Raw genomic sequence first — 17745 nt, forward strand, 5'->3', positions numbered from 1 at the left:
CCAGCCTCAAAAAGAATGAAACCTTGCCATCAGCAAGGATGTGGAAGGATCTAGAGTGGATTAAGGTAAGAAAAATTAGTAAGAAAAGACCAATGGCCTATGATTTGACTCCTATGGAATTTTACCTAATTAATAGCTTTTTAAAAAAAATTTCAACTTGTGAGGATTTTAGTTATTTTATTTCTCCAGGAAGGGCTTTTATCTCTTCGGAGAGGGTTTCTCTATTTTCTTCCATGCCTTTTTCAAGCCCGGCTAAAACTTTGAGAATCATCATTCTGAACTCTAGATGTGACGTATTACCAATGGCCTTAGTGATTAGGTCCCTAACCTTCGGTACTGCCTCTTGTTCTTTATTTTGTGGTGAGTTTTTCTGCCTTGTCATTTTGTCCAGAAAAGAATATATGAAGGAGTAAATAAAATACTAAAAGGGTGGGAAAGACCCCAGGAAAATGTACTTTAAGCAAATCAGAAGAGACCCTGAAGCATGAGAGGGAGAAAGGGATAAAAAGAAGTTAAGAAAAAAAAATTAAATAAAGAAAACAAAGAAAAAATATAAAAAAGAAGAAAAAATATATTAAACTGGTGATTAGAACAGAGTCACCCACTTAATTTTGGGAGTATTTTGGTTTCTTAGAAGAAACTACATCCCAAAATTTTAAAGAATGAAAAACATATATAAGGGTAAACACAATGAAGGGATGGAATATGCCCTTTAAGATTAAAAAAAAAATTAATTTCAAAAAAAGGAGTTGATAAAGTAAGTTGGTTGGGAGAATAAAGAAAAAGAAAGTCAAGAGAATTTGCTTGGGCTGGAGACTAGAACCAGCCCAGAGGTAGATTTAGGGTATATATGATCTATTAGAAGAAGTTGTAGCCCAAATTTTCAGAAGAAAAACCCTACGTGTATTCAAAAAATAAAGTTAGATACAATGAAGGATAAAATGTGACTATAATAATGAAGGTTCAAAAAAGATTATTATTTTGATGAAGATATTATTAAGATAAACTAGTTAAAAAAAGTTAAAAGAGGAAAGGGTAAATGTTAAAAAGAATTAGCTGAAGAAAAAAAAATTAAATAAATTAATTAACTGTGAGAGTAAAGAATCATGTGGAAAAAGCCATGAATTCTTTGCTTTGCTTTCTCCTCCTCTGGAATTCTGTTGTTCTCCTTGGTAAGTGAACTTGGTCTTGGCTGGATTTCTTGTTGGTCTTCTGGGGGAGGGGCCTGTTGTAGTGATTCTCCAGGGTTTTTGCCCAAGGCCGAATTGCGCCGCCCTTAGCACGGGCCGGGCTGAGTAATCTGCTCTGGTTCGCCTTTGGGAACTGTTGTTCCCTTGAATGCTTTCGGTAGACTTCCAAAGGATGGGAATGACAATGGCGGCCTCCCAATCTTCGCGGCCCAGAGGAGCCGAGAGCTTGGGCCCCACTCCTCAGTGTGCTCTCCGCGAAAAGCACTCAATCACTCCCGTCTCCCTGGTCTCCAGCCGTGATTCGAGCTCACCCGGCCTGTGGCCAGTTCCAGGAGTGAGTTGAGAGCTCCCTCCTCTGCTCTGTCTCTGCAGCCGGCTTCCCTGCTCTAATACCTGCGGGCTCTGCGACACTCAGACACCCCGATCCTTCTGTGACCCGCGGGACCTGGGGCCATGCTGACCCCGCGTGGGCTTCACCCTGGTTAAGCCTCTGGAGCGAAGTCCCTCAGTGGAGCAGACTTTTTTTTTTTTTCCAATTTATTTATTTTCAGAAAAACAGTATTCATTATTTTTTCACCACACCCAGTGCTCCATGCAAGCCGTGCCCTCTATAATACCCACCACCTGGTACCCCAACCTCCCACCCCCCCCCGCCACTTCAAACCCCTCAGACTGTTTTTCAGAGTCCATAGTCTCTCATGGTTCACCTCCCCTTCCAATTCCTGGATTTTGTGCTCCATTGCTCCGCCGTTGCCGGGAGCCGGCCTCTCCCCCTGTGGTCTGTCTTCCCATCACTTTGGATTCACTTCTCTGCCCGTCCTACCTTTCAGAAAGTGGTCGGTTTTCTGTTTCTAGGATTGTTGATCTTCTTCTCTTCAACCTCCCATTGGATTTTTTGGTGTTTGCAATGGTTTGAGAAGCTATCTAGCTGATCTCCTGCTACCTGATGTCGTCTCAGCCTGCTACTTCTCCACCACCTTGACTCCTCCTCCTATGGAATTCCAGAAAGAAAACAGATGAACATGGTGAGGGGAGAAAAATAGGCCATTGAGGGAACAGACTCAGCCTTCCAGCACAAACAGAGAGTTGCTAGAGGGCAGGAGTGTGTGGGGAAGGGTTAAATGGGTGACAGCTATTAGGGATGGTACTTGCTGTGATGAACTCCGGGTGTTCTATGCAGGTGAGGAATCACGAAATCCTCCCCATGAAGCAAAGGAACAAACACTGCATGGAAACCAATTAGAATTGAAGTCAATGAAGAAAAGAAGAAGACCATGTTCTACTTCACGAAGACTGAGGTAAAACTGGAATGCCTTTTGCTCTCCTGTTCTGTCGATGATCATTTTGAAGCACTCTGTGGCAGGATACACTAGTTTCCTGTTGCATGAGGAGCCCTCAGAAAGCTGCCGTGAATGATCCAGATCTCAGAGCATGTCCATGTTCCATTGATATGTAACTTTCAGTCTGCCCAGGTACAAAGGTAAGTGGAGAGAAATATGGCAGAAGAGGAAAGGAGGTGTTCATCATTCAGGAGGTAGACTTCCCCTTTCTCACGAACGCCTGGGCCAGTGTAACTTGAGAAGAAGGAGGGGGGATCCTAGAGCTTTGCCGCACACAGGGGAGTTCTAGGTCTGCCTAGAGCTGGCAGGGTTCCCTGAGGAGAACTGAGCTAGTGGCGTGGTGGGCCTGAAGTGCTGGTGCCGAGGTGAGTTCTCCCAAGGAGCTGAGTTGACGATGGGGGTCAGGTGGTGCATCAGGCTCTGGGTTTGTAGCTAGGGGGTTGCAGAATGTGGGGGAGTACTCATGGGGACGTGCAGTTGTCTCTCGCTCTGAGGGTTCTGCCCAGCTCCAAATGGACTAGTTTCCTGCTGTGTGGCAGGCGGACTCCTACAGTGTGGCTCCAAGGTTCCCAATCTGAGGGATTGGGGGACAGGCCCCTGGGGAAGGAAGCCTGAAAACACAACATAGGGTTAGGGTAATGGCCTTGGGGCATGGCAGGCCTGATCTGCTGACACTGAGGTGGGATACCTCCAGGATTGAGTTGAGGGAATGCGTCCCGCAGTGCAGATGAGTCAGGGTTTCTGGCCAGAGGGACCGCTGATGGTGGGGGTGGCTTTAGAGGGGCATGCTGGTTTCTCCCTCTCTGAGGGAACTGTGGAGCTCCAGATGGCAAGGATTCCCTCTGCATGACAGTCGGGTTTCTGACTTGTTACAGAAGGGTCCTGAATCTGGGGAGTTTGGGGGCCAGGCCTCTTGGGATGGAAGCCTGAAATCAGAAACTAGAGTTATGGTAAGGGCCTAGGGGCATGGCATGCTCAATCTGCTGGTGCTGAGTTGGGCTCCCCCGTGGGCTGACTTCAGGGTGGGTATCAGGTGGCACGTCAGACTCAGAGTTTGTGTCCAGGGGTGCCACAGAGGCCGGGGGTGACCTCAGGGTTTCATGCAGGTTTCTCCCATCCTGAGGGTTGTGCAGAGCTCCAAATGGCATGGTTTCCTCCCATGTAGTGGGCACAGTCCAGAGGTGTCACTGAGGCATCCTTCATCTATACCGGCGTGTGTCTCAGAGGTGCCCAATCTGGCGGGCTTGGGTGTACAGCATGAAAGCCTGTACACCCCACCTAGGGTTAGCGTTAGGGCCTAAGGACATGGCAGGTCCGCTGTGCCGGTGCTGATGTGGGCTCCCCTAAGGGCCGAGTTGAGGGCATGGATCTGGCATCGCAGCAGAATCCGGTTTTATGGCCATGGGAGTGACCCATGGTGGGGGTGTCATTAGGGGGGCTTGCAGGTTTCTGCCCCTCTGAGCATTTGGTGCAGCTCCAAACCACAAGGTTTCCTCCCATGTGGCTGGTGTAGTCCTGTGGTGTCGCTCTGGAGTTTTTAATCTGGGGGACATGGCCAGTCCCCCTGGGATGGAAGCCTGAAAACCCAAATAGGGGTTATGGTAAGGGCCTAGGGGCATGGTGGCCCGATCTTCTGATGTTGAGGCGGGGTCCCCTCAGGGCTGAGTTGAGCGCATGTGTCAGGCAGCTTGGCAGAATCTGGCTTTATGGCCAGGGGGGCTGCAGATGGTGGGAGTGGCTTTAGAGGGACCGTTTTCTCCCCCTCTGAGGGTTCAGAACAACTCCAAATGGCACAGGTTTTTACTGTGTGGTGAGCTGGGTCCTGGGGTGTATGTCAGGGTACCTTAATCTGGGGGGTTTTGTTGGCAGGACCCTCAGAATGGAAGCCTGAATACCCAAACTAGGGTTAGGGTTAGGGCCTAGGGGCGCGGCAGGCCCGATCTGCCAGTGCTGAGGCGGGATCCTCTCTGGGATGAGTTGAGTTGTGCATTTGGCGGTGGGGAGGAATCCAGTTCTATGGCCATAGGGGTTGCTGATGGTTGGGGTGGCTTTAGGGTGGCGTGCAGGTTTCTCCCCTCTGAGGGTTCATTGCAGCTCCAAACCACAGGGTTTCCACTTGTGTGACAGGCTGTGTCCTTTGGTGTCGCTCAAAAGTCCTTAATCTGGAGGGTATGGGGGCCAGGCCTCTTTGGATGGAAGCCTGAAAATCCAAACTAGGATTAGTGTTAAGGCCTAGGGACATGGCAGGCCCGATCTGCTGGAATTGAGGCGGTCTCCCAGGTGGACTGAATGGAGGGCGGGAATCAGGCAGGAGTTGGGGTCTGGGTTTGTCTGGAGGGGCACAGAAGCTGGTGGTGTCCTCAGCGGGCACGCAGCTTTCTCCTGCTCTGAGCTTCCTGCACAGTTCCAAATGGCACCACTTTGCCATAGGAGGCCAGCGGAGTGCTAACCCAAATAGGGGTTAGGGTCAGGGCCTAGGGGCATGGCAGACCAGATCCCCCAGCGAGGGGGTGGGCACCCCAGGGGCTGAGTAGCAGGATGCTTTGGACTCCCATGTGCTTGACTCATAGAGGGCTTCCTTGCAGGGTTCGGGCTGTGAAAACTCCAGATCCTGAGCCATGGCGAGGTGGAGGCCTTGGAAACATGAGTTGCAGGAAGCAGTTTTGCCGGGGTTCTTTCTGGCCAATTCTCATGAGCTTACTGCTCCAATAGGTATCAGTTTGGGAAGAAACCTCATGAGAATTGGCGGCTGTTGGGTGGTGATTCTGGCTATGTTGGTGCCCTGGTCTAGAGCACTTTCTTGCTCGGTGCCTGTCTCGGCCATCTGGGAATACAGGGCAGGCCCACGTGGCTTCCCCAGGGACCCCACATGGGGGAGCTTTCCGGGGCAGTGTTGAGGGAGGGGTTCTGGCTGGGCGTCAGCTTGGGGGTGAGGGATGGCCTCAGGGGGGCATTCATGTTTCTCCTGCTCTGAGGTCTTTCCTCAGCTCTGAACAGCATGGTTTCCTCCTGGGTGGCAGGCAGACTCATGGGGTATGTTTCAGGGTTCCCCAATTTGAGGTCTCAAGGGACAGGCCCTTGGGAAAGGAAGATGAAAACCCAAATGAGGGTTTTTGCCAGGGCCTAGGGGCATGATAAGCCTGATCCGCCATCGCCAGTGTGGGCACTCCAGGGGGCTACATAGCAGGAGGGTTTGGCCTCGTGTGTGCCTGATTCACAGAGAGATTTCTCCCAGGGTTTGGGTTGTGACCACTCATGGCCCCAAGCCAGGCCCAGGTGGAGGTCCTACAAACATGCACTGCCAGAAACGAGGTCGTCAGGGGTTTTCTGGCAAATTCTCATGAACTTTCTTCCCAAATCAATATCAATCTGGGAAGAAAGCTCATGAGAATTGGCCGGCATTGGACGGGAATTTGGGCCATGCTGTCGCCCATGGTCTAGAGCACTTCCTCACTCGGTGCATGTCACGGGCATCTGGGAACACGGGCCGGTTCCACACAGCTCCCCTGAGGGCCCCAGGGCAGGGGAGCTTTCCAGGGGCAGAGCTGAGGGAGGGGTTCTGGTTGGGCGTCAGCCTTGGAGTTTTTGTCCCGGTGTGGTGCAGAAGGTGGCTGATGGCCTCGGCAGGGGTAGGGGGTGGGGTGGGGGTGGGTGTTTGGGGTGGGGGGTGGGGGAGTGGGTGGGGCACACCCTCTCTATCTGAGGGTTTTCTGCAACTCCAAACGGCATGGAATCCTGCGTAGCAGTCGGACTCATTGGGTGTGCTTCAGGATTCCCCAATTTGAGAGCTCAAGGGACAGGCCCTGGAGAGGAAAGACTGAAAACCCAACTGAGGGTCAGGGCCATGGCCTAGGGGCATGGCAGGCCAAATCCACCAGTGCCGGGTGGGCAACCCAGGGGGATGAGTCAAAGGAGGCGATGGCCTCACGTGTGCCTGATTTGTAGAATGCTTTCCCGTAAGGTCGCTACCTCCTAGGACCCCGGGCCAGGCCCAGGTGAAGGCCCTGTGGACAAGTGCCACAGGAAGCAGGGGTTTTCTGGCCAAATGTCACGAGCTTTCTGCCCAAATTGATATCCATTTGCACAGAAAGTTTGTCAAAATTGTCTGGCGTTGGGAGGCAATTCAGGCCATACCGGTGACCATGGTCTAGAGCGCTTTCTTGCTCAGTGTGTGTCATGGCCATCCGGAATATGGGCCGGTCCCCTGCGGCTCCCCCTAGGTCTCCCGCAAAGGGGAACTTTCCATTGGCCGAGTTGAGGGAGGGGTTCTGGCTGGGCATCAGCATCCGAATTTTAGGCCTGTTTTGGCGTGGATGGTGGAGGGTGACCTCGGAGGGGCATGCCTATTTCTCCACCTCTGAGGGTTTTCCTTAGCTCCGAAGGGCACGGTTTCCTCAGGCAGGCGGACTCATTGGGTGTATTTCAGGATTCCTCAATTGAGGCCTCAAGGGACAGGTTCCTGGGGAAGGAAGACTGAAAACCCAATGAGGGTTAGGGTCAGGGCTAGGGGCATGGCAGGCCTGATCCGCCAGCGCCAGGATGGATACCCCAGGGGGCTGATTAGTAGGAAGCACTGGCCTTGCGTGCACCTGACTCATAGAGGGCTTTCTCACAGCATTTGGGCTTCAACCCCTTGGGACCCCCACCAGGCCCAGGCAGTGGCCCTGCAGACATGCACCACAGGAAGCGAGTTTGCCAGTTTTGTTTTCTGGCCAATTCTCATGAGCTTTCTGCCCAAAATGATATCGAGTTGGGTAGAAAGCTTGTGAGGATTGGCCGGCGTTGTGTGGCGATTCAGGATGCACTGGAGTCCGTGGTCTAGAGCAGTTTTTTGCTTGGTGTTTGGGTGCCTTCCGGGAACACAGGCTCGTCCCACATGCCTCTCCCAAGGTCCAACATGCTGGGGAGCTTTCTGGGGCCTAGTTTAGGTAGAGGTTCTGGATGGGTGTCCGTCTATGTGTTGGAAGCATGGTGGGCCATCCAAGGTGGGGGTTGGTCTCAGGGGGTCGTGCAGCTCAATCCCGCTCTGAGGGTTTGTGCAGCTGCAGTAGCACAGTTTCCTCCTGAGTGGCAGGCGGAGTCCTGCAGTATGGTTCATGGTTCCCCAATCTGGAGGACTTGAGGGTCAGGCTCCTGAGGTCAGAAGCCTGAAAACCCAACCGAGGATTAGGGACAGGGCCTATGGGCATGGCAGGCCTGATCTGCCAGTGCCATGGTGGGCACTGCTGGGGGCTGAGTAGCAGGTGCCATTGACCTTACATGCATCTCACTCATAGAAGGCTTTCTCACGGGGTTCGGGTCATGAACACTTGGGACCTTGGGCCAGGCCCAGGCAGCAGCCCTTTAGACATGACCTGCAGGAAATGAGTTTGCCGTGGGTTCTCCGGCCAATTTTCTCAAGCTTTCTGCCCAAATCGATATGGGCAGAAAGCTCATGAGAATTGGCCGGTGATAGGCTGTGACTCGGACTGCGCTGTTGCCTGCGGTCTACAGCATTTTCTCACTAGGTGTGTGTTGTGGCCATCCGGGAACATGGGCCGGGAACATGGAACCCACAGGGCTTCCCCACGTGCCCCATGCAGGGAAGCTTTCCAGGGGGCCGAGTTAAGGGAGGGGGTATGGGTGGGCGTCAGCCTTCATGTTTGTGTCCTGGTGGGAGCAGAATGTGTGGGATGGCCGCAGTGGTGATATGCAGGTTTCTCCTGCTTTGAGGGTTTTGCGTAGCTCCGAGCAGCAAGTGCAATCATGCAGTGTGGCTCAGAGGTTTCCAATCTGTAGGTCTTGAGGCCAGACCTCTAGGGACTGAAGCTTGAAAACCCAACTGAGGGTTTGGGCCAGGGCCTACGGGCTTGGCAGGCCCGAAATTCCATCACCAGGGTGGGCATCCTAGGTGGCTGAGTAGTAGGTGTCCTTGGCCTCACCTGCGCATGGTTCATAGAGGGATTTCTCACCGGATTCCATCCTTGACCACTCTGTGCCCGGGGCTAGGCCCAGTCGGCAGCCCCATGGACTTGCGCCACAGGAAGCAAGTTCACTGGGTGCTTTCTGGCCAATGCTCATGAGCTTTCTGTCCAAATCTTTATCAATTTTGGCAGAAAGTAGAAAGCTTGTGAGAATCGCCCAGCGTTGGGTGGCGATTCGGGCCTTGCTGGCGCCCGCGGTGTAGAGCACTTTTTCGCTAGGTGTGTGTTGTGGCCATCCAGAAAAGTGGACCGGCGGCAAGCCATTCCACCGAGGACCCACGCACAATGTAGCTTTCCAGGGACAGAATCGAAGGAGGGATTCTTGCCGGGCGTCAGCTTCCGAGTTTGAAGCACAGCGTGGTGCCAAATGTGGGGGATGATCTCAGGGTGGGCATGCAGCTTTCTCCAGGTCTGAGGGTTTTCTGCATCTCAGCAGGGCACGGCATGGCAGGCAGAGTCATAAGGTATGGTTCACAGGTCCCCAATCTGGAGGACTCGAGGGACATGCCTCTGGGGACAGAAGCATGAAACCCCACCAAGGGTTAGCGTCAGGGCCTAGGAACATGGCAGGATTGATCCACCAGTGCCGGTGCAGGCATCCCAGGGAGCTGAGTAGCAGGAGACATGGACCACGCGTGCGCCTGATTCATAGAGGGCTTTCTCGCCATGTTGGCCTCTTGAGATGGAAGCCTGAAAATCCAAACTAGGGTTAGGATTAGGATTCATCCTAATTCATCCCCAATTGAGAGCGGGTGTCAGGTGGAAGGGTTTGGCTTTGGTTCCAGGGCGCGTGCAGATCCTGGGGGGTGGCCTTGGGGGACATGCCTGTTTTTCCCACTCTGAGGTTTTTGGGCAGCTCCAAATGGCACCATTTCACCCTAGGAGGCCGGCGCGGTGCTGGTGGGAGTCTCAGGCATCCCCAGTCTGGCATGCTTGGGAGCCAGCCCTCAGCACGGAAGCCTGTATACCCTACCTAGGGTTAAGGTCAGGCCCTAGGGCCATGGCAGGTCTCATCTGCCAGTGCTGAGACGGGCTCCCCTCAGGGCTGAGTTGAGGGCATTTGTCCAGCACCGCCGCAGAATCCAGCTTTATGGCCAGAGGGTTGTTGGTTGGGGTGGCTTTAGGGTGGAAGCCAGTTTCTCCCCTTCTGAGGGTTTGACGCAGCTCCAAACAGCATGGTTTCCTACCACGTGGCTGGTGGAGTCCTGGAATTTTACTCAGGGGTCCTTCATCGGGGGGCTTGGGAGCCTGGCCTCTCAGAATGGAAGCTCGAAAACCCAAATTAGGGTTAGGGTTAGGGTTAGGGCCTGGGGGTATGGCAGGCCCGATCTGCAGGCACTGAGGCAGGCTCCCCTCGGGGCTGAGTAGAGGGCATGCATCCAGCGACAAGGCAGAATCCGGCTCCATGGCCAGCAGGGACTCTGATGGCGGAGTGGCTTTAGGGGGGAAGGCAGGTTTCTCCTCGGCTAAGGATTTGGGGCAGCTCCAAACACCATGGGTTCCTAGTGTGTGGCTAGTCTTGGAGTGTTTCTCAGGGGTCCTTGATCTGGGACTCTTGGGAGCCAGGGCCCTCGGAATGGAAGCCTGAAAATCCAAACTAGGGGTAGGGTTAGGGTCTAGGCGAATTACAGGCTCGATCTACCGGAGCTGAGGTGGGCTCCCCTCAAGCCCGATTTGAGGGCATTTGTCCAGCGGCATGGCAGAATCTGGCTTTATGGCCTGGGGGCCCCTGAAGTTTGGGGTGGCTTTATGGGGGCATGGAGTTTTCTCACCCTCTGAGGGTTTGGTGCAGCTCCAAACACGCTGTTTCATACTGCATTACCAGTTGAGTCTTAAAATGTTGCTCAGGGGTCCTTTATCTGGGGAGCTTTGGAGTCAGGCCCCTCAGAATGGAAGCCTGAAAACCCATACTAGGGTGAGGGTTAAGGCCTAGGGGACTTGCACGACTGATCTGCCGGCGCGGAGGCGGGCTCCCTCAGGGCTGTGTTGAGGATATGCGTCCATCCGCACGGCAGGATCCGGGATTTGGCCAGGTGTGCCAGCAATGGCGGGGTTGGCTTTCGGGGGGTATGCAGATTTCTCTCCCTCTGAGGGCTCAGGGCAGCTCCAAACTGCAAGGTGTCCTCTCGTGTAGCAGGCAGAGTCATGGGTTGTTTCTCAGGGGTCCTTAATCTGGGCGGCTTGGGGGCAAGGCCTTTTGGGATGGAAGCCTGTAAACCCAAACTTTGGTTAGGTTTAGGGCCTAGGGGCATGGCCGGTCTGATGTGATGGTGCTGAGGCGGGCTCACCTCAGGGATGAGTTGACAGCATGCATCTGGTGGCTTGGCAGAATCCGGGTTCCAGCCAGGGGGGACACCCCTGGTAGGAGTGTCTTTAGGGGGGCATGCAGGTTTCTTCCCTGATAAGGGTTCGGGGCAGTTCCAAACGGCACAGGTTCCTACCACGTGGTGGGCAGAGTCCTGAGTATAGCTCAGCGGTCCTTAATCCTCAGGATTTGGTGGCATGTCCCCTTGGCATGCAAGCTTGAAAACCCAAACTAGAGTGAGGGTTAGGGTCTAGGAACATGGCCCAACTGATCTGCTTCCACTGAGGCAGGCTACCCTCGGGGATGAGTTGAGGATATGCATCCAGTGGCGTGGCAATCTGGCCTTATGGCCAGCTGCTGAAGATGGTGGGGGTGGCTTCTAGGGGGCATGCAGGTTTCTCCCCCTCTGAGGGTTAGGCACAGCTCCAAACCACAAGGTTTTCTCCATTGTGATTGATGGAGTCATGGGTTGTCACTCAAGTGTCCTTCATCCGGGGGCCTTGGGATCAGGCCTCTTGGGATGGAAGCCTGAAAACTCAAACTAGGGTTAAGGTTAAGGCCTAGGGGCATGACAGGCCCAATCTGCCTGTGCTGAGGTATTCTCCCCGGTGGGCTGAGATGAGGGCGAATGTCAGGTGACATATCCGTGTCTGGGTTTGGGTCCAGGGGGGCACAGATGCTGAGGGTGACCTTCCACTCAGAGGATTCTGCATAGCTCCAAATCGCACCCTCGCATCCTAGGTGGCCAGCGGAGTGCCTGCATACATTTCAGGTGTCCACAGTCTGGTGGGCTTGGGAGCCATCCCTCTGGGCAGGGAAGCCTGTACCCCCCACCTATGGTCAGGCTTAGGGCCTGGGGGCATGGTAGGCCCAATCTGATGGCGCTGAGGGGGGGCTCCCCTTAGGGCTGATTTGAGTGAATGCGTCCAGCACCGTGGAAGATTATGGCTTTACGGCAGGGGGGCCACTGATGTTTGGGGTGGCTTTAGGGTGGTAGCAGGTTTGTCCCCCTCTGTGGGTTCGGCACAGCTCCAAATGGCACAGTTTCCTATCGCGTGGCTGGCAAAGTCCTGGAGTGTCCCTCAGGGTCCCTTATCTGGGGGCGTGGGAGCCGGTCCCCTCAGAATGGAAACCTGAAAACACAAACTATGGTTAGGGTTAGGGCCTAGGGGCACGACAGGCTCAAGAGGACGGCACTGAGGCAGGCTCCTCTCATGGCTGAATTGAGAGAATTCATCTGATGGTGCAGCAGAAACTGGCTTTATGCCCAGGAAGGCTGACCATGGTGGGGGTTGCTAAGGGGGTATACAGTTTTCTCCCCCACTCAGGGTTCGGTGCGGCTCCAAAAGGCACGGGTTCCTACCTTGTGGTGGGGAAGTCCTCGTGTCTAGCTCAGGGTTCCTTCATCCGTGGGTCCTGGTGGCCAGGCCCCTCAGAATGGAAGCCTGTAAGCCCATACTCGGGTTAGGGTTAGAGCCCAGCACATGGCACAACGGATCTGCTGGCGCTGAGGCGCGCTCCCCTCAGGGCTGAGTGGACGCCATGCGTCTGGTCGCGTGGCAGAGTCCGGCTTTATGGCCAGGGGGGGCTGCTGATGGTGGGGGCGGCTTTAGCGGTGCGTGCACAGTTTTCTCCCTCTGAGGGTTTGGTGCAGCTCTAAACCCCAGGGTTTCCTTCCATGTGATGGGCGGAGTCAAGGTTGTCCTTCATGGGTCCTTCATCTGGGGGGCTTAGGGACCACGCTTCTTGGTCCTGAAAACCCAAACTGGGGTTAGAGTTAGGGCCTAGGGGCATGTTAGGCCTGGTCTGCCGGCACTGAGGTGGGCTCCCCTCAGGTCTGAGTTGAGACATGCATCTGGTGGTGCAGGGAACCTGGCTTTATGGCGTGTGTGTTTCTCATGTGTTTGGCGAAGCTCCAAACGGCACAGTTTCCTACCGAATGGCTGTTGGAGTCCTGGAGTATTGATTAGGGGTCTTTATCCAGGGGCTTGGGAGTCAGGCATCTCAGAATGGAAGCCTGCAAACCCAAACTATGGTTAGGGTTAGGGCCTAGGGCCATTAGAAGCCGATCTGCTGGTGTTGTGGCAGGCCTGGTCAGGGCTGAGTGGAGGGCATTCGTCCAGGGCCACGGTAGAATCCGGCTTTATGGCCAGGCTGGCCGCCGATGGTGGGGGTGGCTTAAGGTGGGGCTTGTAGATCTCTCCCACTCTGAGGGTTCGGCAAGCTCCAAATGGCAAGGTTTCCTCCCGCTTGGTGGGCGGTATCCTGGGGTGTCCCTCGGGGTCCTTCATCCAGGGGCTTTGAGGGACTGGCCTCTTGCAATGAAAGCCTTTGCATTAGGTCCTAGGGGCTTGGCAGGCCCTATCTGATGGTGCTGATAGGGGCTCCTCAGGGCTGAGTGGAGGGCATGCATTTGGCAGCTCAGAAGAATACAGCTCTATGGCCAGGTGGGCCACAGATGGTGGGGGTGTCTTTAGGGGGGCATGCTGTTTTCTCCCACTCTAAGGGATTGGCGAGCTCCAAACCACAAGGTTTCCTTCCGTGTGGCGGGTGGAGTCACGGGTTGTCCCTTTGGCGTCCTTCATCCGGGTGTTTGGGGGCCAGGCCTCTTCAGATGGAAGCCTGAGAACCCAAACTAGGGTTAGGGTTAGGGCCCAGGGGCAGTAGAGGTCTGATCTGCTGGCCCTGAGGCAGGCTCCCCTTAGGGCTGAGCTTCGGGAGTTTGTCCTGCGCTACAGCAGACTCCGGCTTTATGGCCAGGTGTGTGGCCGATGGTGTGGGTGGCTTTAGGGCGACCTCCAGTTTTCTCCCATTCTGAGGGTTCCGTGACCTCCAAACTGCAAGGTTTCCTCCCATGTGGTGGGTTGAGTCTGGGGTGTTGCTCAGGGGTCCTTAATCTGGGGGGCTCGAGGGACAGGCCTCTTTGGCTGGAAGACTGAAAACCCAAACTACTGTTAGGGTTAGGTCCCAGAGGCATGTCAGATTTGATTTGATGGTGCCGAGGCAGGCTTCCCTTAGGGCTGAGTTGAGGGCGTGAGTCCGGTGGCAAGGCAGAATCCGGCTTTATGGCCAGGAGGTACACAGCCGGTGGGAGTGGCTTTAGGGGAACACGCAGTTTTCTCCCCCACTAAGGGTTTATTGCAGCTCCATACAGCACGGGTTCCTACCGCATGGCAGGTGGAGTCTTGGGGGGTAGTTCAGTGATCCTCAATCCATGGGGCTTGATGGCCCCTCATAATGAAGGTTGTCCACCCAAAGCAGTGTTCAGGTTAGGGCCTGGGGGCATGGCACGAGTGATCTGCTGGCACTCACTCGGCTCCCCTCAGGGCTTAGTTGAGGACAGGCATCCTGTGGCACAGCGGAGTCTGGCTTCATGACCGGGGGACCGCGGATGGTAGGGTTGGCTTTATGGGGGCACGCGGGTTTCTCCCACTCTGAGGGTTTCCTCCCTGTGTCCAGCGGAGTCAGGTTGTCACTCAGGGGTCTTTAATCAGGGGGGCTCGGGGGCAAGGCTTCTTGGGATAGAAGCCTGAAAACACAAATTAGGGTTAGGGTTGGGACCTAGGGTCATGTTAGGCCCGATCTGACAGCGCTGAGATGGGCTCCCCTCAGGGCTGATTTGAGGACATGCGTCTCCTGGTGCAGCGGAATCCGGCTCTATGGCCGGGGTGGGGGGCGCCGATGGTGGGGGCGGCTTTAGCAGTGCATGCAGGTTTCTCCCCTCTGAGGGTTTGGCACAGCTCCAGTTTTCCTCCTGTGTGGTGGGCGGAGTCATGGGCTGTCACTCATGGGTCCTTAATCAGGGGGGCTTAGCGTGGCCAGGCCTCTCGGGACAGAAGCCTGAAAACCTAAACTAGGGTTAGGGTTAGGGTCTAGGGGCATGGCAGGCCCAATCTTTCAGTGCTGATGCAGGTTCCACTGTTTGTCGAGTGGAGGGCGGGCCTCAGGGGGTGGGTCAGAGTCAGGGTTTGGGTCCAGTGGGTGATGACGCTGGGGGTGGTCTCAGAGGGTTGCAGGTTTCTCCTGCTTCGAGGTCTCTCTGCACCTCCCAAGGTCACCATTTTGCCCTAGGGGGCCGGTGGATTAGCGGCAGGAGTCTCAGGCGTTCCCAGTGTGGTGGGCTCATTCCCAGTGTGTGGGCTCGGGAGCCAGCCCTCTGGGCACAAAAGCCTGTATACCCCACCTAGGTTTAGGGTTAGGGCCTAGAGGCATGGCAGGCCTTATCTGCTGGCGCTGAGGGGGGCCCCTCTCAGGGCCAAAATGAGGGCACGTGTTCGGCGCTCCAGCAGAATCGGGCTCAGTGGAAGGGGTCCACCGATGCTGGGGTTGGCTTTAGGGGGCATGCAGTTTTCTCCCCCTCCGTGGGTTCAGCGCAGGTCCAAACAGCATGGTTTCCTACCCCGTGGCTGGCAGAGTCTTGGAATGTCACTCAGGGGTCCTTTATCTGTGGACACCTCAGAATGGAAGTCTGAAAAGACAAAGTATGGTTAGAGTCAGGGCCTCGGGGAATTACAGCCCTGATCTTCCTGCGCTGAGGAGGGGTCCACCCAGGGCCGAGTGGAGGGCATCTGTCCAGCACTGCAGCAGAATCCAGCTTTATGGTCGGGGGTCACTGGTATTATAGGGGCATGCGGGTTTCTCTTGCTCTGAAGGTTTTGATCTACGGTTCTGAGCTCAGATCTACGGTTTCCTCCTGGATGGCAGCCAGAGTCCTGGGGTGTGGCTCAGGTGTCCCCAGTCTGCAGGGCTTGGAGGTCCATTTCTCTGTGGATGGAAGCCAGAAAAGCCAACGTAGTGTTAAGGCCTAGGGGCAAGGCCGACCCAACCTGCCGCTGCTGAGGCAGGTTCCCTGTCGGGCCGAGTCAAGAATGGGTTCCAGCGGCACGTCAGACTTTGGGATTTGTTGTCATGTGGGCCGTCAGCGGTGAGGGTGGCCTCAGGAATGCATGTGGGTCTCTCATGGTCCGAGGGTTCTGGACAGTTCCACTTGGAAGGATTTTCTCCTGGATGGCTGGCGGAGTCCTTAGGTGTGGCTCAGGGGTTCCCAATCTGGAGGGCTTGTTGGCCAGTTCTCTGGGCACAGAAGCCTGAAAATACAAACTAGGGTTTGGGTTAGGGCTTAGGGGTATCCAGGCTCAATCTGTCCGTGCTGAGGTGAGAACCCTGGGAGCTGAGTCCAGCACAGGGTCAGGAAGCACGCCAGGCTGTGAGTTTGTGACTGGGGAGGGTGGCGTTGAGGTTGGGGGTGTCCTCAGGGAGGCATGCGGGTTGTTCCATTCCTAGGGTTCTGCATAGCCTCCCATGGCACGGTTTCCTCCTGGGCGGCAGGCAGGGAGGGTCGTTGCTGTGATGAACTCTGGGTGTTCTATGCAGGTGAGAAATCATGAAATCTTACCCCGGAAGCCACGGAATGAACACTGCTTGGAAAGAAACTGGGATGGAAGACAAGGAAAGAAGACCATGTTCTACTTCATGAAGAGTGAGGTAAACATGGAGTGGTGTTTGATCTCTTGTTCCGTCGATGATCCTTTTCAAACCCACTGTGGTAGGATACATTTGGTTCTGTTTGCATGAGGAGCCCTCAGAAAGCGGCCCGGAAAGATTTAGGTCTCAGAGCATGTCACGTTCCATGGATATGTTCCTTCCAGTTCGCCCGGGTACAATGGTGCGTGGAGAGAACTCGGGCAGAAGAGGCTAGGAGGTGTGCAGCAGTCAGGAGGTCGCCTTCCCCCTTTCTCATGAACGCCTCGGGCCGGTGTTCGTGGAGAAGGAGGAGAGGGGATCCCAGAGGTTTGCGTCAGGCAGGGGAGTTCCAGGCCTGCGTAGAGCTGACAGGGGACCCTGAGGAGAGGCGAGCTAGCGGCGTGGCTGGCCGGAACTGCTGGCCTGGATGTGGGTTCCCCGAGGAGCCGCGTTGAGGACGAGGGTCAGGTGGCGCATCAGGTTCCAGGGGGTTGTAGAATATGGGGGAGTCGTCATGGGGACACACTGGTTTCTTCGGCTCCGAGGGTTCTGCGCAGCTCCGAACGGACTGGTTTCCTGCTTGTTGGCAGGTGGACTCCTACGCTGTGATTCCAGGGTTCCCTACCCGGAGGGCTTGCGGGACAGGCCTCTGTGTCAGGAAGCCTGGACATGCAACTCAGGGTTCGAGTTATGGCCTTGGGGAACGGCAGGACCGATCCTCCGGCTCTGGTGCAGGCTCCTGCCGCTTCCAGTCGGCGATGGGAGAAGAACTAGGCACACACAAGTCAGCTGCAAGAGACTGGGAGTAGGGGAGCACAGTCGGAAAGGACTGCTGCCAGGAACAAGTCCAGTCTCCCTTCTATTGGAGAGAAACAATAGTCCACAGTAGGACTGAGGAAGGTCACACGTTAATCCCGTCTTGCAGACAAGCAAGGAGCAGGATAAAGATAAACTTTATTAAAAGTTAAACAAGCACATTCAAAGGACTCATCCAACTAACAACAGGCACTTCTGGGAAGAGAAAGGAGCGAGAACGGAAAAGGGAAGCAGGCGGGTTTCGTTCCACTCTGAGCTGACCGGGCGTTCCCGGGTGCTCGGCCTCCCTGAAGCAGGCAGCGTTCGCCCTGGGTGTGCAGGGTGTTCCCGGCTGCCCGGCTTCGGTGAAGGGGTCGCTTTCTGCCCCGAGCGAGCCGGGCATCCCCAGCCGTCCAGCTACACGGTCGTCCATCCTCCTTCTCCCCAGAGACCTGTTGCCACTGTACGTTTTTCTTAAGGCCGCATCTGAATGTGCTTGGCCACTGGTAAAATCCTCCAGGGGCTGCAGTTCAAGTAACAAACTGTTCTGAGGGGCAGCAGCAGGCTCCCCTGGGGGTCGAGTCGAGGAAATGCGTCCTGCAGTACAGCGGGATCAGGGTTGCTGGCCAGGGCTCCGCTGATGGTGGGGTCTTTCCAGAAGGGTGTGCAGGTTGTTCCTCTCTGAGGGC

The 17745-nt window shown here is 55.3% G+C and overlaps 1 long non-coding RNA gene across 1 annotated transcript; it reads left to right on the plus strand.

Annotated features, from left to right (window-relative positions):
- Nucleotides 1–2186: 2186 nt before the first annotated feature.
- Nucleotides 2187–16278, plus strand: LOC122895860. Its single transcript, XR_006382329.1, has 3 exons — nucleotides 2187–2215; nucleotides 2371–2488; nucleotides 16172–16278. It is a non-coding gene; the product is annotated as an uncharacterized LOC122895860 (long non-coding RNA).
- The last annotated feature ends 1467 nt before the right edge of the window (nucleotides 16279–17745 follow it).

The sequence above is a fragment of the Neovison vison genome, chromosome 14, assembly GCF_020171115.1.
Source record: "Neovison vison isolate M4711 chromosome 14, ASM_NN_V1, whole genome shotgun sequence".
NCBI classification, from domain to species: domain Eukaryota; kingdom Metazoa; phylum Chordata; class Mammalia; order Carnivora; family Mustelidae; genus Neogale; species Neogale vison.